General features: G+C 40.9%; 1 non-coding gene and 1 pseudogene across 1 annotated transcript; one reads left to right on the top strand and one right to left on the bottom strand.

Moving 5' to 3' along the window:
• Positions 1–956: 956 nt before the first annotated feature.
• Positions 957–4015, bottom strand: LOC110540148 (small ribosomal subunit protein eS24-like; annotated as a pseudogene).
• LOC132650306 (U6 spliceosomal RNA) lies at positions 2949–3052 on the top strand. Its single transcript, XR_009588673.1, has one exon. It is a non-coding gene; the product is annotated as a U6 spliceosomal RNA (small nuclear RNA).
• Positions 4016–25905: the final 21890 nt, after the last annotated feature.

Genomic DNA, 25905 nt, shown 5'->3' with positions numbered 1-25905 from the left:
TTGCTTCACTTATCTATCATATGTGTTGGGGGTAGACATATGCGGGATCAGAAAATAGCTTTGGAGGGCTAGTTCTCTTCTTCCATCAGGACTCCTGGGGATTGAATTTGGGTTGTTATGCTTAGCAGCAAACCCCATTACCTATTGAGCTTCTTGCCAACCTTGCTTTGTTCTTTAAGATTTTTTTTTTTTTTTAAGATTTGTTAGATGATGTTTTATACTTGACTGTGTCATGATGAATCAGTACTGGTTTGCCTGAAATATGTATAAGTAAAATGCAAGCCTAACCTTTAAAATCAGACAGGTCATCCTGAGGACTTTGGGTTGTGAATCTGAACGCTGCCGTTGATGTGGACAGAAAAAAAAAATGGTCAGACAGCTTTAGGTCAGAGTCTTAGGAATAATTTTTGTCCATATTATTGACCAAAAGCTGTAAATGGCCTTGGTTATGTCCTGGGGGAAGCCAGACACTCCAAAAATGTTTGGAGGCTCTAGTTTCTGGTCTGGTTTCTCTTTATGTTTCTTCTTTTGCATAGCTGCCTGGAAGCTGTACATGATGTGACTAAACCTCCAGTCCAAACACCCATCATTTTTGGTAAAGAGCTTTGGAATTGGATCTTTGGGTTTTCCAAGATGTGTCTCATCTATTATAAGGTTAGGAGTGACACTATTAGTCTTGGGATCTTGCATACTCAACTGCTGTCTTAATGTTATGTCCTCTTGTTTATGGTCAATCCACACTCGGATGGTTTTGCTGCATTCTTTCTGTCTTTCTGGGTTCCTTTGATTCCCTTTTCAAGGCCTGAAAGTCAGCAAGAGGAGACACCCTAAATCTTTCTATGCCTCAGTTTCAGCCCATCTCCTAAGTTATTTTAGAACCTCATTTAGAACCTTATTTTAGTCTTTTTTTTTTTTTTTTTAATTTTCACTTGGGAAATTTGAGTGTATTTGTTTGCCTAGAACTTTTCACCTTCACAGCTGATGAGGTCACCACAGAATTCCTTTTGTCTTTTGCCAACACCAACACTGGCCTTTACAGTCTCCCTGACCTTCCTCATTCTGTTCTCACATTCCTTTCACTGTTTTCCTGAGGTCTTTTTCCTCTCCTAAAGGTTGTGTCCTGCAAGTCTATGTTTAGCCTCATTCTTTTTTTTTTCATAGTCCAAAGAATCATAGATCATGCCAAAGCCAGTTATCTTACCATCACCAAAATGTTTTCTGAATTCAATTACAAAGATGACATCTGGTGTGGTTTTGTACATTTTAGCTAGGTTTTCCTAAATTTCTGTCTTTGGTACTGTTGCCTTCCCAGAATGAGGGACATCAGTGATCATTTTTTCCTCTGAATCAAACAGTAATGAACTTCCTGGTCTGGATTCTTACTGTGTCATTCTTGATGTCCGGGGTCCCTAAAAGCTTCTAAGGGACCTCAGTTCTTAACATGGAATTAGATTTGGAGGCTACTGAGGATGGATCTCTCCTAGTTCATCCAACTGGGTCTGTTCATCACCTGACCAGGAGACTTCACCTTGAGAAAACTGATTCACATGATGGAGATAGGAGATAAGGGGAGCAATTATTCCCTTAATGAGGTAATTCAAGTATGCTTCCCAGAATTACCTCCTCCACTCTAGTTGCTTACAGAGCTTCCACTAAGCCTGCCTAACTCAAAAAGCATAACTTCTCCCTTTCCTCCTTTCTAGCTCTTTTCTGGATACTGGCCAAAAGCCTAAGCATCTTTTCTTGACAGTCTGGGTTTTCTCACTTGGTTTCTGAGATTCACTTCTTTGTCTGCCATGAAGCTACTTGCTGACAGTCATCAATGAACATGCCGGTTTTCTTGAACCCTGACTCTCCATTCACTTGGCAGCTGGCTCACCTGCCTTGTGTTTCTTTTAAACTCTAATAAAATGGTCTTTGAGCTTCCTTCCCAGTCTGTTTTAAATTTTATTAAGGAGACTAAGAATCAAAGTGGGAACCGCTATTTCCCCAGTAACACTTTATCAAGTAAAACTGCGATAAAAACCTTTTTGTGCTTTCCTTGTGTTAATTACTCTCTGGCTATAGGGTGTTGGCTTTGGTCCTTTATGAAGAGCAAAAAAAAAAAAAAAAAAAAAAAAAAAAAAAAAAAAGTAGCACTCCCTCTTCTACTCCAAGACTTACAACAGGTCTTCTGTGGTCCCCAACTGCACCTGAATATGATGTAGTCCTGTCTTATTCTCCCATCTTCTGAGCTCTTCTTATACCCCTTTACATCGCAATAGCCAAGGAGTGAATGTGTGAATGTGTAGAATGATATACGAAGATTAGCTAGCTAGCCCAGTTGGCAGAAATGGGAAAATATCTGTGAATCCCAAGTCTTTGTGATCTCCAGTTAGGCAGAGCCAACATCCTCCAGCGAATCAGAGACCTGGCTGGAATCCCCTGCCCCTTCTCTCCTGGCAGCCACACAAGTGAACTGCCTTATTTTCTAGATCTGTGGGGTCCCTAGAGCAGAACCTTATTGCTTTCTGGAATCAGTCTTCACATTTGTCTATTGGGGGGTTATTTCTTCTGCTTGAAAACCGGTCCTTATGGAGTTTGAGTCAGGTCATATAGTACTTGGCCTGGGGTGGCAATGCAGATAGTCTGGTCCAAGCAAACAGAGGTATGTAGAGGCATGGCAAAGGATGATTCTAGGGGAGATGGAATGCCAATTGGTTCCCACTTGGGTTAATTTTCTACCGGATTTATGTAGCACTAAGGCAGTGTGTGCATGCAGAGTAGACCCTGGGACAAGATAGGGTTAGATTTGAGAAAAAAAGGAAACAGTGATGCAAAATGAACAAATAAGAGGGTATTAACTGGTTAAAAGGACTTGTGAGAAGGCTGCTTCCTAGCACAACAATGCCCTCTGCTGAGTAGTTAGTTGTTTTGCCATCTTGAGATGCTGTTTAAAAATAAATGGGGTGCTCGCTTTGGCAGCACATATACTAAAATTGGAACAATACAGAGATTAGCATGGCCCCTGCACAAGGATGACATGTAAATTCATGAAGCATTCCATATTATTTCAATCCTCACTTAGAAAGACAAATGGGATGTGCATTGAACACATGACAGGAGTCTACCGCAGAAGGCATCTGAAAGACTCTACCTAGCAGTGTTTCAAAGCAGATACAAAGACTCATAACCAAACCTTCAGCAGAGTACAGAGAATCATATGAAAGAAGGGGAGTTAGTATGATGTGGAGAGAATAGGAGCTCCACAAGGACCAAATATATCTGGTCACAGGGTCTTTTCTGAGTCTGACACTCAACCAACGGTCATGTATGGATATAACCTAGAACCTCTGCTCAGATGTAGCCCGTGGTAGCTAAGTAACCAATTGGTTTCCCATAGTAAGGGGAACAAGTAAGGGGAACTCAATGGCAGGCTCTTTGACCTCCCCACCTCCCAAGGGGGAAACAGTCCTGTTAGGCCACAGAGGAGAACTTTGCAGTCAGTCCTGAAGATACCTAATAAAACAGGGTCAGATGAAAGGGGAGGAGGTCCTCCCCAATCAGTGGACTTGGAAAGGGGCAGGGAGGAGATGAGGGAAGGAGGGTGGGATTGGGAGGGAATGAGGGAGCGGGATACAGCTGGGATACAGAGTTAACAAAATGTAACTAATAATAAAACTAAAAAAAAAAAAGCTATAAACAAACAAACAAACAAAAATGGGGACCTGAACCTTGGTCCCCATGGCAAGTCTCTGCACTCAGAGACCTAAGAGTGCTGTACTTCCCTCACTTCCCAATTCCTCTGCCTGCAGATTGGGAAATGGAGTTCATGACCCTGCAGTGCCACAAACGCCAAAAATTGCCTTTTTTTTTTTTTTTTTTTTTGGCACCTCCTTTTAGAACCACAAAGCAGAAAGAGCTGCTGCTTTCCGGAGGTTTCAGTCCGGAGATTTCTGGGAACCAGGGTTAGGGTTAGCTCCCACAACAACAGTACCAAGAGGGACCTGAATCCTGAATCCTGCTGGCCAGCCATTCCGGACTTCTCTTGGTCTGTCCATTCCCTCTAGGCCTAGCTACAATAGCTAGCTTCTCAAGAGGGTCCGCGGGAGAGGACACTGAAATTACCATGCGGGAGGGCTTGAAAAAAGAAGGGGAGGGAAAGGCCGGGAAATATTTCTCCAAAATGGAGGAAGGGACAGATAAAGGAGACCAGGAACTGAGGGTTGCGTTGTGAACGGCAGGGGGAGCCAGAGACCGCTTGAGGCCAAGGCGAAACTGCGGCAGCAAGGGCGTCGCCTAGCAGTCCGCAGTCCCAGGGAGGGGCTGCCTCCCCAGCTCACGCTGCAGTGGTGGCGCTGCCTGCCTAAGCGCCACGACCAGGATCTGTGTTTGCAGCATGGACTAACCGTCTGTTCCATTTCCCATCTCTTAGCATCTTCTCCATCTTCTTTTCCATCCTCATCTTCTCTTGAAAAATAGTAGATCGATGATAGATAGCAACTGATAATAGGTGCTTGAAAAGTATGTGTTTAAAGATACTTGTATTATTTGCAAAAGAGAAAACATTTGAATTCAAATATCGTTTATAAAATTTTGGACTAAGAAACCCATAGATGGTCTCTCTAAAATGTTATGAAACCATTAAAATATTACCGACACTTTGTAATAAGACAGAAAGATTAATTTAAAATAACATTAAAGAAAAAAATGTAAGAACAAAAATCTGCCAGACAGTGATGGCACATGCCTTTGATCCCAGCACTCCAAAGGCAGAGGCAGGTGGATCTCTTGAGTTCGAGGCCAACCTGGTCTACAAAGTAAGTTCCAGGACACCAGGGCTATACAAAGAAACCCTGTCTTTAAAAAAAAGGCAGGGTAAACAACAATGTCATCCATATACAGAAAAGTGGTGGCAAGCTGGACATAGTGGCTCACTCCTATACTCCTGTAACTGGGGAGACTGAGGCAGGAAGATCAGAAATTTCTGGGCACCTTGAGCTATGTAGTGAGTTCTGGGCAGACCTGGGCTACAGAAATCCTGTCTCAAGAATCAAATAGTAATAAAAAGGGGCAGACAATAAAAACTTCAAACTACAAAAAACATATTTTTTGTAGGAATGGAAGTACTTTTCCATATGTTTGAAATCTGTAGAGTATGAATAAACACATACTCAAATGAAGTGTGAACCTCTTACAAATAAAGAGTTCTAAGCTGCATCTTGGGCTATGATAGAGGCAGGGCTTGGGGAAGACTCAAGGGCTCCTCATTTAAACCTCAGCTGTCAGGGAGATACATGTCTTTCCTTTCTGCTTCTACCCAGGTATTCCTTCTTTTGACCAACAACATTGACCTCTCAGCCCCTACACCAAACCTGAGAGTCCTAGGCCTCTTGATCTCTTAACTAACATTTCTCTGCTGAAAATAGCTAAGAATTTCTCTATCTAGTAAATTGACCACATCTATTCACACCTGGCACAGATATTTAGGCTCAATTTACAGCTTCCTAGTAACTACAATTTTCACACACACACACACACACACACACACACACACACACAAACACACACACATTATTGTGCCCAGATCTTAAGGTCCCCAAAGACCACCAGGAGCTGGGCCATATATGCAAGTGCAAAGAGCTTTATTTGGGCTTAACCTCAGTCTCTCCACTGCCACCAACTCAGTGAATCAGAGAGGAGAGCCCTGAGCAGCTATATGGCAGGGTTTTTATTTGGGGCTTGAGCAAGAACCTGGAATTCCTTGCTTAGCACCTGGAATTCCTTGCTTAGCAGTTACATGATTGGATGATCTTCAGCAAGGGCAAGCTTGTTACAGAGTGATTGGCTAACTAACATCACTAAACATTAAGCAAGCTACCTATAGACCTCAGGAATGTTAGGTCGGCAGGCTGCCTAGCATAGATACCCTACCCTGAGATAAGATACCTTCCTATTCTTGTGGTTATCTTCAGGATGTTCCTTGTATAGGGAATTTTATTTTATTTTATTTTTTTTATTGCTGGAATTGGTGACGTATGGCTTAGTTCCTGGGACTGATGACTTTTGGGGGAGGGGCTCAGGCTTGGCCCTTTCAACACCAGAGAAATGAGGCAACTTTCTACTTCCCAGTACTCCATTAGATGATGGTGCTCAGGGAAGTCCAAGTTTCCTACTCGGGAGCCTCAGGTCACTTGTGCAATGAGGTTTTGGGTGTGATAAACAGGAGTTATTTAAAGATACCCAGTAGATGTGTGCCAGGCACAATTTGGTGTTCAATACATCATTGTGGAAAAAGAAATAGGCATTAAAATGAAAAAAAAAATAGACATTAAAATGGCACTGAGGCAAGAATGGTGGCACTACCTGTAATCCCAACTCTTAGGAGGATGAGTTCATAGGGCCAATCTGGGCTACACTGAGAGAACATATCACACACATGTAATGCTCCTCCCCAATCAAATAAGCACCAGTAACTATTAGGCCACTCCCAAGCTAGTCCCTAAAGATATTTAGGGACAGAACCAGAGGAGGAACTTGCTTTTAGGCACTCCCCACACAGGTGCAGAAGGAAAATCTTAGCAGACAGCACCATGTATAGAAAGCCTTGGCATCTTCCATCCAAATGTGGAGAAGTCTGTCTGGGTCCTTTTGACTGAAAGAGTGGCCCCTCTCTTACACTCTTGATGCACAGCTCTGGTTGGAGCTGGCATGAGGCCTAAGTCTGTTGAAGCTGCCAGATTAACTTTCCCTTCTCCCCACCCCTACCTTCCTGCTTTACCTGGGATCAGAGGGGACCTGGCAGCAAGAAGCTGGAGAAGTAGAGATGAGAAGTGGAACCACCCTGATTCATTCTGTTATGCCCAAATCACAAGACCTCCAAGAGACCACCAGGAACACGAGTCTGATGGAAACACACAGGGATCTTTATTCAACCATCCCTGATGCAGCAGTTCAGAAAGAGCAGCCCCGAGCCTAAGAAGGTCAGAGTTTTAAACGGAAAAACCGCAAATGGGGAATTTCCAAGCCTTAGTGTTACAGGATTGGGTAAGAGGAGAGTGGGTAGATTGACCTTTAAGCTGATTGGTTTGGGCCAACTGGCCAAACCGCAAGGGGGAAACAGGCTATTGAAAAGGAACATCTTGATCTGGGCAAGACCCAGAACTGTGTATGTACTTTTTTTTTTATTGGTTGGCTCCAGGTGCAAGGCCTGATTATTCTTGCCAAGTTCCTCCTGTGGGCCTAGCTGCTCTTGCCAAGTTACTCCTGGGATTTTTCACTTGCCAACTTCCTTCTGTGGGTTTTTTACTTGCCAAGTTCCTGGTGGGGGAACTTGGGTTACCCAAAAGACAGAGCCATTCAAAATGGTGTCTGAAAAACAAGATGGCATTAGTTCTGCTCTTGCTCTCTCAATTCCTGTCCCTCTTCTCCTGCTCAGGAAAGTGCTGACCTCTTTTGTTCTCTGCAGCTGACATGTACTTTCTCTTCCAACTTGTCACTATGACTTGACTCAATGGAGGGATGAGTCAGGATCTGGAAGTGACTCAGGCATGGAAGGGAATGGGTGGACCCATCTACACTACTTTCTGTTCTTGTACTAAGCTACAGGGTACAAGTAAGACTTATGCCTTCCACCTCTACACATGTCTAGAAGAAGGGCATCAAGGTTACCAAGAAATTACATTTGTCATTTTTCCCTACTTCCTGAAACTATCTATGAATGATATTTTTACTGTATGTATTAGGCCACCCTTATATCCATCTTCATTGCTGTAGTATCCAGAAGGATTTCTCTCTCACCTCACCTATATTGTTTATCAGATTCTCATCCAGAATGCATTAGAATGGGAAATGTGTGCTTTAGAACCAAGAATACATGATATTTCTCTAATTCTCAAAGCTAAGGCAGAAATGGCAATTTGAGATCTGTTGCAGGATATTTGATCCCATTGTGAACCCAGTGATTGTGAACTGTAAAATTCTGTTTGTTTTTTTTTTTTTTTTTTTGGTGTGGATCAGCCTTAACACACCTTTAATTCAAGAACTCTGTTTATTGTAAACAGGTGATTTGGGTTTGGCTGAGTCCTAGCACAGACCTTTAACCTCAGAGCTTTCTGTGTACAGGATTTAATAAAGTTAACCCTACTTCAAGAGGTGAAGGAAGAAACCAGCTGACAGGAATTAATTACAAAGGAGGGACTTTGGAGAAGAAGTAACTCTTTGGCTTTGAGCTTTTGGCTTTTGCCTCCTGGGCTGTCAGCTTTTTATTGAGCTAGCAAGCTTTTGGACTTGGGCTTTTGGCTTTTGGAGCTTTTAGCCTTGAGCTTTTCGTTTTTAGCTTCTGGTTTTTGGCTTTTTCCTTTGGGATATTAGCTGAGTAAGAAGGTCAGCTGGGTGCTTTCTTTGCCTCTCTGAATTAGCAGGTTTTCACCCCAGCATCTGGCTTCTGAGTCTCCATCGGTAAAATCAAACAAATTGGGATTTAATTTTTTTAATAACAATAGAGATCCATATATTTAAGTGAAGGAATCTGGTCATTGTTGTACCCTCCCCCACTCTGTTTCTTTGTCATTTTAAATATGGTCTTCCACATCTATGGTTTCCATATCCATGATTCAGACAACTATGAGGTGAAAAACTTTGGGCTTTTTGTTGTTGTTGTTGTTTTGTTTTGTTTTTGAGACAGGGTCTCATTGTGTAGCTCCTGCTGTTATGGAACTTGCTATGTAGACCAGGTTGGCCTCAGAGATCTTACTGTCTCTTTCAGAATTACAAGTGTGTGCCAGCATGTCCGGCTGCAATGTGCACTCTTAACACCTGAGCCATCTCTCCAGCCCAACAAGAATTTTTAAAACATTTATTTTTATTTAATGTGTGTGAGTATTTTGCCTGAATATATGTATGGGTCCTATGTGCTTGCTTGGTGCCTGATTGCTTGGCTTCTATGTAGAAGCCAGAGAAATTCCCTGGAACTGGAGTTACAGGCAGTTGTGAACCATTACATGGTGATAATAGAACCTGGGTCCTCTAGACAAACAGCCAGTACAGTTAACTGCTGAGTCATCTTTCTAGCCCCAACAAGGATTTCTTTTTCAAAACATACCTGCAAAGCAGGTTGTGGTGGAGTGCCTTCAGTACCAGCACTCTGGAGGCAGAGACAGGTGGGTTTCTGTGAGTTTGAGGACAGCCAGAACTGCATGACTCTGTCTCAAAGAAACAAAATATAGAAATTTTCTAAAAATATAAAGGATATTTCTAAAAATATAAAGGATAAAACCTTGTTTAACTAGAGTTAAAGACTTAAAGAAAAATCACAAACACAATCTATAGGGTAAAATATGACCAACATTATTACATGAAAAAAGAGTATGTGCTCAATAAAGCAAACCATAGCCAAATTAATAGACATATAAAAAATTAGTAGATGTTTTCTATATCTTGCATGAACTAAAAACAGTATCTATTGTGATTCACCATAACCACAAAGTGGAAATGGCACAAATATTCATCAAAAGAAGAATGGTTGAATGAAATGTCATGTTTCCATACACAAAAGGAATGAAATACAGATATATGCTTCATCATGGATAAGCTTCCAAAATATTATGCTGAGTAAATAAACCAGATGCAAAAAAATTACATATTATATTATTTTATTTATATGAAGCATCAAGAACAGGCAAAAATCACAGAAACTGAATACATATCAGTGACTGCCACAGCCTACAGAGAAGAATGAACGAAGAGGAACTAGTTCATAAGTAAAAGTTTATACTTCAGAGTTAGGGAATGTTTCAAAAGTAAAGAAGTGTGGGCCTGGAGAGATGGCTCAGAGGTTAAGAGCATTTGTTGTTCTTCCAGAGGACTTGAGTTCACTTTCCAAAAGTCACATCAGGTGACTCACCGTCGCCTGTGACCCTAGCTTCAGGAGGTCTGACACCCATTTCTGGCTTCCACAAGCGCTACACTGAGATATGCACATATATCTCCATACACATAATCATAAATAATAAAAATAAACCTTTTAAAGAAGTAAAGAGAGCACAGATCAGGGAATGAAGGACCCCCCGGGAATGAGAAAAACAACTGTGATTATTTGAATTGAAGCCAGGTGCAGATAGCTCTTGAAGGGCAGGGTGAACTGTTCTAAGAAAAATCATAGACAACCAGCTGTAAACTATCTTCATGCTATTCTTGCTGACCAATCAATGTATAGAGCAAAAGTGGTTTGATTTTCAGGTATAAAAACCCTGTGCTTTGCATGTTTGGGGTCGTCTCCTGTCTTTGTAGGGGCAACCCTATGGCGATTGGAATAAATCTCTTGCTTTTGCTTCGAGTTGTGGTCTGTGAGTGTTCCTGGGAAGGATGCGATCCTGAGCTACTGAGCATTGAGACTCCAGGTCCTACAGGAACAGCAGGTAAGAGCCACCCCTGTCCCCATACCCCCAACCCCTGCCACAGCTACTGGCCTGCCACACCCTGCCAGCAACAGTGGCCAGTTCTGCCCAGGACCCTCTGTGCTCCATTTTCTCTGCTTGCCCCACACTCCAGTTTCCTGCCTGCACCAATCTCCAGGACCCGCCTGGATCTCAGGGGTCTGTGGCCTCTGAGACCAGCCCAGGTCAGGGAGCAGCAGTTCCGTGACTTGTGCCATTCCCCCAAGACCCACCCAGCTCTGAGACACTGGAGACCAGCAGGGATCAGGGAGCAGCAGGAAAACAGAGAACTGAGGACATCTTGGACCACAAGCTCTACCTACAACCCCAGTGACCTATTACCATCAGAGACCACTAGGCCTCCTAATAACAGAGTCAACCAAATGACTAGAGATCAGCTCAAGAGCACCAGCAACAAAACTCAGGGCCACACAACACCACCAAAACCCAGCTATCCTACTAGAGCAAGCCCTGGGGTTCCTATCACACCAGAAGCACAAGAAAACAATCTTAAACCTGAGGTTATAAAATGACAGAGGCCTTAAAAGAAGATTATAAATGCCTTAAAGAAACACAGGAAAATACAATAAAACAGCTGAAGGAAATTAATAAATCCCTTAAAGAAATAAAAGAAAATACAACCAAATGGGAGAAGGAAATTAATAAAACTTTTCAGGACCTAAAAATGGAAATAGGAACAAGAAAGAAAACACAATCCAAGGCAATCTTGGAGATGGAAAACCTAGGAAAGAAAACGGGAACTACAGACACAAACATCAATAAACTGAATACAAGAGATGGACAGGAGAATCTCAGGTATAGAAGATACAATTGAATGAAATTTGCAGGTAAATGGTGGAAACTAGAAAAGATCATCCTGAATGAAGTAACCCAGAAGCAGAAAGGCACATACTCACTTATAAGTGGATATATACTCACTTATAAGTGGATATAAGCCATATAATATAGAATAAACATACTAAAATATATAGTGCTAAAGAAGATAAACAACAAGGAGGACCGTAGGGAAGATGCTTAATCCTCATTCAGAAGGGCAAACAGGATAGATATCGGAAGTAGGAGAAGACAAGGACAGGACAGGAGCCTTCTACAGAGGACTTATGAAAGACTCTACCCACCAGGGTATCAAAGGAGATACTGAGACTCATAGCCAAACTTTGGGCAGAGTGCCGGAATCCTTACAGAAGAAGAGGGAGATAGAAAGAGCTGAAGGGAACATGAACTCCACAAGAAGAGCAACAAATACCTGGGCCCAGGGGGGCCTGCAGAGACTGATACAACCAAGGACCATGCATAGAGAGGACCTAGACCCCCTGTTCAAAGGAAGCCCATAGGCTGCTCAGTTTCCAAGTGGGTTCCCTAGAAAGGGGTACAGAGGCTGTCTCTGACATAAATTCAGTGGCTGGCTCCTTGATCACCCCCTCTGGGGGACCAGCATTGCCAGGCCACAGAGGAAGATGATGCAGCTGGCCTTGATGAGACCTGATAAGGTAGGGTCAGATAGAAGAGGAGGAGGCCCCCCCTATTAGGGGACTAGGGAAGGAGCATAGGGGGAGAAGAGCAAGGGTGGGTGGAACTGGGAGGAAATAAGGGAGGGGGCTTACAGAGGGGATACAAAGTGAATAAACTGTAATAAATAAATTTAATTTAATTTTTTAAAAATCCAAAAAAGAAGAAATTAATACATCAGTCAAAGAAAATGTTAAATCTAAAATGTCCCTGACACAAAACATCCAAGAAATCTGGGACAATATGAAAAGATTAAACTTAAGAGTAATAGGAATAGAAGATAAAGAAGAATAGAGGAAGACTCCAAACTCCAAAGCCCAGAAAATATTTTCAACAAAATCATAGAAGAAAAATTTCCCAACCTAAAGAAAGAAATGCCTATAGACATACAAGAAACCTACAGAACACCAAATAGATTGGACCAGAAAAGAAAATACTCCCGTCACATAATAATCAAAATACTAAGTGTACAGAACAAAAAAGGAATATAAAAAACTGCACTAGGAAAAAGCCAAGCCACATATAATAAAGGCAAACCTATCAGAATTAGCTGACTTCTCAACAGAGCTAGGAAAGCCAGAATGGTCTGGACAAATATCATGCAGACACTAAGAGAACACAAATGTCAACCCAGACTACCATAGTCAGCAAAATTTTCAATCACTATAAATGGGGCTGGAGAGATGGCTCAGAGGTTAAGAGCACTGGCTATTCTTCCAGAGGTCCTGAGTTCAGTTCCCAGCAACCACATGGTGGCTCACAACCACCTATAATGAGATCTGTTGCCCTCTTCTGATGTGAAAGCATACATGCAGATATTGTATACATAATAAATAAATAAATTAAAAAGAAAACAATCACCATAAATGGAGAAAACAAGATATTTCATGACAAAACCAAGTCTAAACAGTACCTAGCCACAAACCCAGGCCCACAAAAGATACTAGAAAGAAAACTCCAACCCAAGGAGGCCACTACATCTAGGAAATCAAGGAAATAAATAAGCCCACAAAACCAAAAAGAAGCACACATACACACTCTACCACCACCAACATCAAAATAACAGGAATTGACAACCACTGGTCATTAATTTCGCTCAACATCAGTGGACTCAACTCAATAAAAAGATACAGGCTAGCAGAATGGATGCATAAACAAGACCCATCATTCTGTGGCACACCTCAGTAATGACAGACATTAACTCAAAATAAAGAGCTGAAAAAAGGTTTTCCAAGCAAACAGACACAAGAAACAAGCTGGAGTAGCTATTCTAATAGCCAAAAAAATATTTTCAACCAAAATTAATCAAAAGATATGGGGAAGGGCACTTCATACTCATCATGAAAAATTGACCAAGATGACATCTCAGTTCTGAACATATATGCTCCAAATGCAAGGGCACCCACAATTGTTTTTTTTTTTTAATCGGGGAAAAATATATATATTTAAAGTTTATCAAAAATAGTTTTTTTTCTTTTTTTATTTTTTATTTTTTTTATCAGTTACATTTTATTAACTCGGTATCCCAGCCATGTCCCGATCCCTCATTCCCTTCCAGTCCCTCCCTCCCTCCCTCATCTCCACCGGGGCACCCACAATTGTTAAAGAAACATCATTAAAGCTTAAATCACACATTGAACCCAACACATTAATAGTAAGAGACTTCAACAAACCTCTCCCACCAATGAACAGATCATTGAGAAGGAAACCAAACAGAGAAATAACAAAACTAACCAACGTTATGAGTCTTGGACCTAACAGATATATACAGAATATTCCACCCAAATACAAAAGAATATACCTTCTTCTCAGCACCTCATGGAACTTTCTCCAAAATTGACCACATACTCAGACACAAAGAAAGCCTCAACAAGCAAATTGAAATAACACCTTGTATGCTATGACCACCATGGAATAAAACTAGACTTCAACAACAACAGAAACATTAGAATGCCTACAAACTCGTGGAAACTGAACAACTCTACTAAATGACCACTGGATCAGGGAGGAAATAAAGAGAGAAATTAAAGACTTTCTTGAATTAAATGAAGGTACAACATACCCAAACTTATGGGACAAAATAAAAGCAGTGCTAAGAGGAAAGTTCATAGTGTTAAGAAGGGGGAGATAGAAAGACCTGGAGGGGACAGGAGCTCCAAAAGCTCCAAAAGGAGACCAACAGAGCCAAAAAATGGGCCCTGGGGCCCCTGCAGAGACTGATACCCCTACCAAGGACCATGCATGGAGAGGACCTAAAACCCCTGGTCAGATGTAGCCCATAGACTCAGTCTCCAAGTGAGTTCCCTAGTAAGGGGAGCAGGGTCTGTCTCTGGCATGAACTCAGTGGCAGGCTCTCTGATCACCTCCCCCTGGGGGGATGCAGCCTTGCCAGGTCACAGAGGAAAACAATGCAGCCAGTCCTGAAGAGAGCAGATAGGCTAGGGCCAGATAGAGGGGAAGGAGGCATAGGGGGAGAAGAGGGAGGGAGGGGGAATTGGAGGAGACGAGGGAGGGGGCCACAGCTGGGACACAAAATGAATAAATTGTAATAAATAATTAATAAAAATTTAAATGAAAAAAAAAATAAAGTAGAGAGCGCTCATACTAACAACTTAACAGCTGACCTGAAAGCTCGAGAAAAAAAGGAAGCAAACACACCTAAGAGGAGTCAACTGCAGGAAATAATCAAACTCAGGGCTAAAATCAATAACCTAGAAATGAAGAGAACAATACAGTGAATCAACAAAGCCACACTAAACCGTTTAAACCTTTAGCCACACTAAAGGAAATAAAAGGAGAGTATCCAAATTAATAAAATCAAAAATGAAAAGGGGAATATAACAACAGACACCAAGAAAATCCAAAGAATCATTAAGTCATACTTCAAAACCTCTATGCCACAAAATTTGAAAACCTAAATGAAATGGATGATTTTCTTGATAGATACCACTTACCAAAGTTAAATCAAGAGTAGGTTAACAATTTAAGTAAACCTAAAACCATGAAGGAAATAGAAACAGTCGTTAAAACACTCCCAACCAAAAAGAACTCTGGGCCAGATAGTTTTAGCACAGAATTCTACCAGACTTTCAAAGAAGAACTGATACCAATACTTCTCAAACTTTTCCACCAAAAAGAAACAGAAGAAACACTGTCAACTCATTCAATGAGGCCACAGTCACCCTGATTATTAAACCACACAAAGACTCACCAAAGAAAGAGAATTTCACACCAATCTCACTTATGAACATTGATTAAAAAAAAATACTCATTAAAATACGTGCAAACCGACTTCAGGAACATATCAAAAATATCATTCACCATGATCAAGTAGGCTTTATCCCAGGAATGCAGGAATGATTCAACATATGAAAATCCATCAACGTAATCCACCATAAAAACAAACTGAAAGAAAAAAAAAGCACACAGGATTATCTCATTAGACACAGAAAAAGCTTTTGACAACATTCAACACCCCTTTATGTTTAATGTCTTGCAGAGGTAAGGGATATAAAGCACATGCCTAAACACAATAAAGGCAATATACAGCAAGCCAATAGCCAACATCAAGGCATGTGGAGAGAAACTTAAAGCGTTCTTACTAAAACCAGGGATAAAACAAGGCTGCCCACTCTCTTCAAAATAATACTTGATATTCTAGATAGGGCAATAAGACAACTAAAGGATATCAAGGGGATAGAAACTTGAAGAGAAGAAATCAAAGTATTGCTATTCGCAGATGATAGGATACTATACATAAGATTCTCCCAGAGAATTCCTATGATAAACTTCAGCATAGTGTCTGGATAAAAAAAATAACTAAAAAAGTAGGTAGCCTTTTTTATACAAGATGCAAAAGGGCTGAGAAAGAAAGTACAGAAACAACATCCTTCACAATAGCAACAAGTAATATAAAATATCTCGGTGTAACTCTAACCAAGCAAGTGAAAGACCTGTGTTACAAGAACTTCAAGTCTTTGAAGAAAGAAATTGAAGAAGATTTTAGAAGATATAAAGATCTCCCATGATCGTGGATCGGTAGAATTAACAAAATAAAAATGGCCACCTTCCGAAAAGCCATCTACAAATTCAATGCAGTTGCCATCAAAATACCAACATAATTCTTTACAGACCTGGAAAGAGCAACCATTAACTTCATATGGAAAAATAAAAGACCCAGTATAGCTAAAACAATTGTATATAATAAAAGAACTTTTGCTGGCATCAACATCCCTAATCTCAAGCTATACAACAGAGCAATAGTAATAAAAACTGCATGGTATTGGCAGAGAAACAGACAGATTGATCAATGGAATGCAATTTAAGGCCCAGAAATAAACCCACGCTCCTACTGGCACGTGGTTTTTGACAAAGAAGACAAAACCATGCAATGGAAAAACAAAGCATCTTTAACAAATGGTGCTGATCTAACTGGATATCTACATGTAGAAAAATACAAACAGATCCATATTTATCACCTTACACAAAACTCAAGTCCAAGTGGATCAAAGACCTTGACATAAAACCAAAGACTCTAAACCTATTAGAAGACAAAGTGGGGAAAAGTCTGGTACTCATTGGCATGTGGCATAGGAGACAACTTCCTGAACAGAACACCAACAGCACAGGTTCTGAGATCAACAATTAATAAATGGGATCTCATGAAACTGAGAAGCTTCTGTAAGTCAAAGGATACTGTCAATAGAACAAAACGGCAGCATACAGATTGGGAAAAGGTCTTCACCAACCCTACCTCAGACAGAGGGCTAATAGCTAAAATATACAAAGAGCATAAGAAAGTAAACATCAAAAAATCAAATAATCCAATTAAAAAGTGGGGTACAGAGCTAAAGCAAGAATTCACAACAGAGGAAGCTTGAATGACTGAGAAACACTTAAAAAATGCTCAATGTCCTTTGCAAATCAAAACAACTCTAAGATTCCATCTTACACCAGTCAGAATGACTAAGACCAAAAACTCAAGTGACAACACATGCTGGAGAGGATGTGGAGAAAAAGAACACTCCTCCATTGTGGTGGGAGTACAAACTTGTACAACCTCTCTGGAAATCAATCTGGCACTTTCTCAGAAAATTGGGAACAGTTTTACCTCAAGACACAACTATACCACTCCTGGGCATATATCCAAGAGATGTTCCACCATTCAACAAGGACATTTGTTCAACTATGTTTATAATAGCTTTATTTGTAATAGCCAGAAACTGGAAACAACCCAGTCCCTCAACCAAAAATGGATACAGAAATTGTGGAACATTTACACAATGGAATACTACTCAGCAATTAAAAACAAAGGAATCATGAAATTTCCAGGCAAATGGATGGAACTAGAAAAGATCATCCTAAGTGATGTAACCCAGACCCAGAAAGATGCACATAGTGTGTACTCACTTATAAGTGGATAGTAGATCTATATGTAGTACAGTATATCGATACTACAATCACAGACCCAAAGAAGCTTACTAACAAGGAGGGCCCAATGATGGGTGCCAGACTGTCACTCAGAAGTGGAAATAGAATAGACAGCTGAAGTGGATGAAGAGAGGGAACTGGGCAGGAGATGGAATGGGAAAGGAAACAAGGGTTGGGATTAGATGTTGGGAGAACGAGAGTGGGAGGTGAGAGGGCTGGGAACAAGAAGGGAAACTGAGGGGGGACATCTCCGTGTCATGCTGGAGGCCTGGACAGGTTAGGCTCCTGGGAGGACATGGGTGTGACTGTAGCTGAGACTCCTAACAGGGAGGGACATGAAAACTGAAGTGACCACCTCCTAGCCAGGCAGGACTAGTGGAAGTTGGGGAACAACAAACCACTGACAAAACCTGTGACCCAAAAATTACCCTGCCTACAAGAAGTGCAGGTGTAAAGAGGGAAAAAAGATTGAGGGAAAGTCCAACCAATAATTGACCCAACCTGAGACCCACGCCATGGTAGGGAGCCACCCCCTGACACTTATTATGATGTTCTGCTATGCTTTCAGACCAGAGCCTAACTGGATCCAGCCAGCAGTGGATCCAGACTGATTTGCAGCCAAGCATGAGACAGTGTTCCCGGGGTCCTGTGAAAGTGACGGGTGAAAGATAGAAAGACCTGGAGGGGACAGGAACCTCACAAGAAGACCAACAGAGACAACTAACCCAGTCCCATGAGGACTTTTCAGAGACTGAGACATCAACTAAGGAGCATGCAAGATCTGGACCTAGTCCTCCTGCACACATTTAGCCAATGGGCAGCTTGGTCTTCATATGAGGCACACGGTGACTGGAGGAGGTGCTGTTTCTAACATGGGTTCCGTTGCCTGCTTTTGGATCCCTTCCCCCTGGCAGGGCTGCCTTGCCTGGCCTCAGGAAATGAAGAGATATGCTCAGCCCTGATGTGATGGGGAAGGTTCATGGTGGTGGTGGGGTTGTTCCCCTTTTCTGAGGGGAAAGGGAGAGGGGAAGGGTAAAGGGGGGATGGAGGGGACTGGAAGGAGAGAAGGGAGGGCATACCCTTTGATTTAAAGTAAATAAAAAAATAAAAATAAATTAAATAAAAAGAAGTAAAGCTATATTTTGATAACATTGTGAATTATTAACAACCACATAATTATTCACTTTAAAAGATAATTTAGGTCAAGTGTGGTGCTACACGCCCATAATCCCAGCATTACAGAAGCTGAGGCAGGCAGGAAGATCTCAAGTTTGAAGCAGGCTTGAGATCAAATATAGCAAGACTCTATTTCATTTTTGTTGTTGTTATTAAAATTAGGAGCCAGATAGCTACAATTTCAGCATTTGGGAGACAGAAGGAGGCAGACCAGGCAGCCTGGTCTGCATAGTAGTTCTACCCATCCAGGGCAACTAGTGAGACCTTGCTTCAAAAATACTTTTTAAAGTCAAGAGTGGTAGTGCATGCCTTTAATTCCAGCATTCAGGGAGGCAGAAGCAGGAGGATTTCTCTAATTTTGAGGCCAGCCTGGTCTACAAAGTGAGTCCAGGACACCCAAGGCTGCACAGAGAAACCATGTCTCAAAAAACCAAAAACCAAAAAAGCATTTAAGAATTATTTTATTTTATATGTATGTGTGTCATGTTTATGCCGGGTGCCCTCAGAGGTCAGAAGGAGGCATCAGATCCCTTGGAACTAGAGTTATAAATATTTGTGAATCATGTTGTGGGTGCTTGAAACTGAACCCAGATCCTCTGCAAGAAGAGCAAGTGCTTTGAACCGTAGCACCATCTTTCGAACCCCACAAAACTCTGTTTTAAAAAACAATAAAGATTAACTTTGTTATATAAATTTTACCTCGATAACATTTTGTTTTATTTTAAATTACGTATATATGTATATGTCCATTGGTGGATTTGTACATATATGTCCCAGTGCCCATGGAGGGCCAAAGATGTCACAGGTGGTTGTCAGCCCCTTCAATTTGGGTGCTGGGAACTAAATTTAGGTCCTCTGCAAGAACAGTACATGCTATTAACCACTGAGCTATCTTTCCAGCCCTTCAATAACATTTTTAAAAATAAAGATTTACTGTGTATTGCTGTTTTGCCTGTGTGTATGCCAGTGCATCTTATGCATGCTGTGCTAGTAGAGGCCAGAAGAGAGTGTCAGATTCCCTGGAACTAGAGTTACAGGTGGTTATTAGTCCCATGTGGGTGTTGAGAATGGAATTCAGGTCTTTTAAAAGAGTACCATGTGCTCTTAACCACTGAACCATCTCTCCAGCTCCCTCAATAGCATTTTATTTTTATTTTGTTTTTGAGACAGGGTTTCTCCACATAGCCTTGGCTGTCCTGGACTCACTTTGTAGACCAGGTTGTCCTGGAGCTCACAGAGACCTGCCTGCCTCTGTCTCCCTGAGTGCTGGGATTATAAACGTGTGCTACTGTGCCTGGCCCTCAACAGCATTTTAAAAGAAAGATGTACTGACTGCTGGGAGATAAAACCACAAAATAAAACATCAGTCTCAAAGAAGCCATACAGTAATTACTTATCCTTCTTGTAGGATACAGTATGAAATATGCCTCTGCCTTTGCCTTCCAAGTGCTGAGATTAAAGGTGTGTGCCACTGTTATGCCTAGATCACAAGACCCCCAAGAGACAACCAGGAACTCCAGTCCAATACAAACATAAGAGCATTCTTTTACTACAAGCTTGAGCCCAGGTTGCAATCCTTTCCTGACACAGTAGGTTGGGAGAGTGATACTGAGGTCTGCAGAGACAGGGATTTTAAAGGGAAAAGGCGCAAACAGGGACTTCCAAGCCTTGGCGTTACATGATTGGACAAAGGGGCAAAGGAATGCAATGCACTGTAAACAAATTGGTTAATAGCATGTGGTCAAACCACAGAGAAAAACAGTTATTCCAAAAGGGGTATCTTGACCTGGGAGCAACTCACGTTTTTCTTGACCACCCCCTTCATTATCAGTAAGCCTCAGTTGCTGTGTCTGGCTGCAAGCTGCTGAGGACATTCTGTGGCTTTTCCTGGAACTTAAGGGTTGGAGGCCAAGTCACTCTGAGCACAGTCAACTTAAGATGGAGTCTGAGAAAGAAAATGGAGTTAGCCCTGTTACTTTTAACCTCTTCACCACCATGCTTAGTGAGGAGTTTTTATAAATTACTTTGTTAACTATTTTAAAATTCTTACTATGTTACTCTTGAAATGTAAAATTTTTTAGTTTTTTTTTTTTTTTTTTTCCAAGAAAGATTTTCTCTGTGTAGCCCAGGCTGTCCTGGAACTTGCTTTGTAGACCAGACTGGCCTGAAACTCAGAGATCCACCTACCTCCGCCCCCTGAGTACTAAGATTAAAGGCATGTGCCACCACCTCTGGCTGTAAAATTTAACTTTTTTTAATTAAAAAAATTAAAAAATTTTAAAAATAAATCTTTTATTTTTTTATCGTTACGTGTACGGGTATTTTTATGTGTCTGTGCCCACAGAGGTCAGAAGAGAGTATGAGATTCCTTGGAATTACAGGCAGTTGTGAGCCACCTGATGTGGGTGCTGGGAACCAAATGCAAATCCCTTATAAGAGCAGCAAATGCTCACTCACAGCAAAAGAATCTGTCTCAGTTTCTTGCAATGTACCTGCCTTTTCTCTCAGGAGAAGCTCCTATCCCAGTATTTCCCTCACTGCCCATGAACCACCATATTTCTCTAGGTTTAGGTAGTTCTTAGGACAGTTGCTATTGGATGCCATGTTCATATTGAGTTCTCTTTTGATTGTACTGTTTCTAACAGCTCCAATTCTGATATTGTCTATGCCTAAACTGGAGATGCACAGGTCAAAAGGAAGATCTTACAGCTCTCACTGAGAATCTGGCCCAGGGAACATGAAGAAAATCCAAGATATCTAGAAATCCATGATCAAATGTCATTTAGTAGAAACTGCCCAAGCATTAAACATATACTGAATATAAGATAATCTTTTTTTTTTTTTTTTTCTGAGAAAGGGTCTCATGTATCTCAGGCTGGTCTCAATTTTACTATGTAGCAGCAGATAACATTGAACTTCTTTTTTGTTGTTGTTTGCTTGGTTGTTTGGTTTGTTTGAAACAGGGTTTCTCTATGTACCTTGGCTGCCCTGGAAGTTGCTCTACAGACCAGGCTGGCCTCAAACTCATAGAGATTTGCCTTCCAAGTGCTGGGATTAAAGGTATGTGCCACCATGGCCAGGTTAACATTGAACTTCTTGATTTTCTTGCCTTCCCACCCTGAGCTCTGAGACAACATCTGTGTGCCACCATACCAGGTTTATCTGGTGATAGGGATCAAACCCAGGATTCCTGAATTCTCTAGGCAAGCACTCTATCAACTAAGTTACCACCATAACACCTGAAAAAATGTTGCTACTATAATGAATCATTAAGCAGTTGGGTAGGTGAAACAGGCCAGTCATAGAAAAACATACTATGTGACTCCACATGCAATAGTCCTCAAAGTAATAAGATTTCTAAAAGACAGAAAACAGAATAGTGACTGACCAGAGGTTAAGCAAGGAGGAAATGGGTAGTTGTTATTTCCTGTATATATAAATTGAAGTTAGCAAAGTGAAAAACACAACACAATAAGCACTTAATCATGGTGAACACACTAAAAATGGTTAAGGTGACCCATTTTACCTTTTTCAAATGTTTTAAGATTTAAATGGAAAACATATCTTGAGGACATTCAATATAGGCCACTATGCAAAAACAATGCAGTATACAAACTCTACTCAAACCAATGGCACATTTTAATCACGATGAAGTAAATACTAAAAATGCCTATGCAATTCTGGGTAAAAACTGATGACAATTTCAATTCCAGTTTTTCTTCTCTAAGCATGAGGTACAGAAAGAAGTTGCTTCATTTTCACTTCCTCCATCTTAAAGACAAGTATGAACATTCCTATCAGTGAATGCAAAGGTCATGTTGAAAAGGGAAGCATTGGGTAATGTTTCTTACAGTGGGCATAGAATAGAAATCCAAGTGCACAACAACTGGGCATTGATGATAATGGTTATCTACTATAAGAAAAAAACAAAAAAAATAGTTCAAACATTTATTTATTTGTGTTTATTTTTTAATTATATTTCATCTGTCTCTTTACACATACACACATGTCACAACAAATTTGTGGGTGTTAGAGGACACTTTGATGGAGTTATTTCTTCTCAAGTAATCTGGTTTGGTAGCAACTCCTTAACTGTTGAGCCATCTCACCTGCCCTACTTAATTTTACTATAAACTGTACCTGTAGTTCCTTTATTCCACACCAAAAATGTGTTTTTAATGATGCAAAGGATATAATATTGGCATATCTCATAATTATTCATATACTTTATCTCACTGTGTTGGGAACTCCTAAGGTAGATTGAATCTGGAGTATGCACTGTGCAAGTTCCTTCCTGGGAAGGCTCACTAGCAACAACATTGCAGCAACAGATGCCACATGCTCAGAAAAGCTCGTCAGAGATTTGGAGCCAAAGTTTTATCCCTCTGTGTTTTGTGTTTACTAAAATTCTACATGATCAGACTGTGAGCACATGACCAGCATAGCCTACCGTTTATGTAGTTTAGACACAGTGTACCATCCTTAGCAGAATAAAGACACAGGAAACATTCCTGGAGGCCAGTCTTTCAAGGGATTACAGTCCTAGATAACCAGTCTGCCCCTTGGCTGGTGTACAGGCATTTTTTGACATGAGAATCAGTGTGTGCAGCCCAGGATGACTCTGAAATCCAGAAGAGCTCCTCTTCCCATAGCCTCCCTAACAGCAAGGACTACAGGTGAGTGGTCTCCTGTGTCCAGTTGAGCAAGGTATCTTTATAGCACAATTATCAGTAGGAGCCCAGCAACAGTAGGAGAACAACAATAATGCAGTACTGGCTTCACTTTGAAAGAAAGAAATATCAAATAGGAGTCTTTTCTATCTAATACTAAAACCAAACCAAACCAAACCAAAACAACAGCAACAAAAAACCAAACCAAAACAAAACAAAACAAAAAAAAAAAAAAAAAACCCACCACCACCAAAAAACCCACAACTGCTTATGTTTAGGACAAAGAATTAAAATATTTTTTTCTCTCACCACCACACTTTCATGCAAACATTTTAAGCACTCCTTCCCCAAGTAAAACCTATGTTTACACAGAGGAACACTGCTGTATTCTAAGAAGTTGATGGCCTGGTCAATGAACTTTTTCTCCTTGTAGTAGTGACTCATTTGTCATTCTTTCATTTCCTGAGTGCCTGTTCTTTTCAGACTAGCCAAATGAGTAAGATTGTGAGATCAGACCCCAGCCAATTGGGAGAAAAACACAGTCACTACTTAAGTTAGAATATAAACCAACGTTTTCAGCATCAGCATTCACTCTTCCCCAACACACCCTTTTAATCAAGAGTAAGGTTTGCCTTATCTGGACACTTCAGTTGAAATGATGGACTCCTTCTTTGCAACCCTAAGCTTATTTTTAACCACTTGTAGCCTTCAGGGGTCCTGGATTTAACCACTTCAAATATATGTCATTAATCACAAAACTCTGCCTTAGAAAGCCAGGTGGCTTCTTTCTTAAATTTCATTTTTGCAAAAAAAAAATAAAAAAATAAAAAAAATCATTTTTGCCTGGCTAAAACATCAGTTCTGGCTCAGCCAAACTCTGGTCAATACATTGAACTGAATCTGAACTCCCTCCAGAGCTGAAGGAAGACACAGGCAAGTGCACATGGGAGCTGAATTCTGGAGGGTACATGAAGAACAGTGTACACTGGGTAGGTATTATGGATTATCAGTTTCCCGAGGATCCTGCCCACTTCAATCCATATAATTCAGTTTAATGATTGGTTTCAGAACCTGCCTGTGTGAAGATAGGCAGGTTCCATCAATTTGGCTTATCCATCCTGTTGGTCCCACCTTTCCACGAATGTAGGTAGCACCATAAATTGTGTGTTAAGTGTGGGATTAAGCATCATTCCTGTTTCATCTATGCTACCATGAGTGAAAGGAGGCTTGGCAGCTGTTTTTACTATAGAGTGATCAACAACATCCTGGAAAACAGGCATAAGGCTGTTGGGAGCAATTCAAGGAGGAGTTCTGGAAAAAAACAAATGAAGCGTGCCATTGGCTCTCTCCTCTGTTGAGCCTCCCAGGATTTCCATTTTCACTCCATTGTTACAAAAGCAGTGAGTCTCTCTGTAATCATGACTTCAAGTTTCCCAATCACTTAACTTTTACTGGAAAACATCTTTGGGCAATTTAATGGGAAAGATATATTAATGTTCAGGAATTGGTCAGGAAGAGTCCTAGATTGTTTTACATTAGGTTTCTTTAACTTCCATTCATTTTGTAACGATCATTTGCCCATGGAAAAACAATAGAAAAGTACAATCCAACCCCTTGCTGTGGATAATCATATCTCAAGAATATGTGTATCCCAGGAAAGAGACAATGAAGAGTTGATCATTCCCTTAGTATGAACTGTAACTAATCTACAAACAGAACACAAGGCAACAGCGAAGAGACATCTCCAAGGGGGAGCCCATGTCTGATATGTGGGGAGTGAGTATGGGGATCACATTCCATGTAATGTGTCATCCCCCAAGCATGTGTGTGAAGAATCACAGGTTAGGAATGCAATTTATCCTTTAGCAAATTCTAGAGTCATTCGGTACTGCAATTTCAGATGGTGTTCTGGGAATATGCCCCTTCCTGTCAGCATTTGTCTGTGGCCCAGACAATTCCGTCAGCATCCATATTTTAGCCATTTATGGCCCCACAGAGTCTGTGTTACGCTGAGTGCTATTGTTGAGGTGACCTTTCATTTCTGTCCTGCTACTTAGGAGCAGAAACAGCACAGAACACACTATCTGGTTTCAGCTGAGTCAAGGCCAGGTACTTTGATCTGTCAATCCAAGACTTTAAAAATGCAGTGGCTTAATTCCCATGGCAGCAAAGCAGACACAAAAGGGGAGCCAGATAGCTGTATTCAGGCACAAATATCAGACCAGGATTTTCTAAAAGTCCTGTTTATCTTACAGTTGGAAAGCCCAAACAGACAGACATTTCAGGACAAGAACACATCAGCAAACTAAAATCTGCTTTTGAACATTCTAAAGCAACGTGCAGCTTTCCTCTCTTTTCATATTGTTTCTCTTGGGGCTACAATAGATGGGAATCATTACTTATGGAGGTTTGCTGTGTTTCCAATTCTCAGTTCAAATTGCAATCCTCCCACAGGCAGCAAAAAGCAAGGGAACTCTCTGAGCCACTAACACTGGCTTTTTTTTTTTTCTCTTTCCAGCTTGGTAAGAATGAGCCATCATGTATTTGATAAAGGGATGCATAAAACATCTTACATAAATTTGTATTGTACGCCCAGTAGCACAAGATACAAAGCCTTTTAAAAGATTCTCCTCTTTGTTCTTCAAACCTTAACGTTCACAGACTTAGCATTATAGCAGTCTTGA

This window comes from Meriones unguiculatus, chromosome X (assembly GCF_030254825.1).
Source record: "Meriones unguiculatus strain TT.TT164.6M chromosome X, Bangor_MerUng_6.1, whole genome shotgun sequence".
NCBI classification, from domain to species: Eukaryota; Metazoa; Chordata; class Mammalia; order Rodentia; family Muridae; genus Meriones; species Meriones unguiculatus.
The sequence above is the reverse complement of the archived record's forward strand: the minus strand, read 5'-3'. Positions and strand labels throughout refer to the sequence as shown.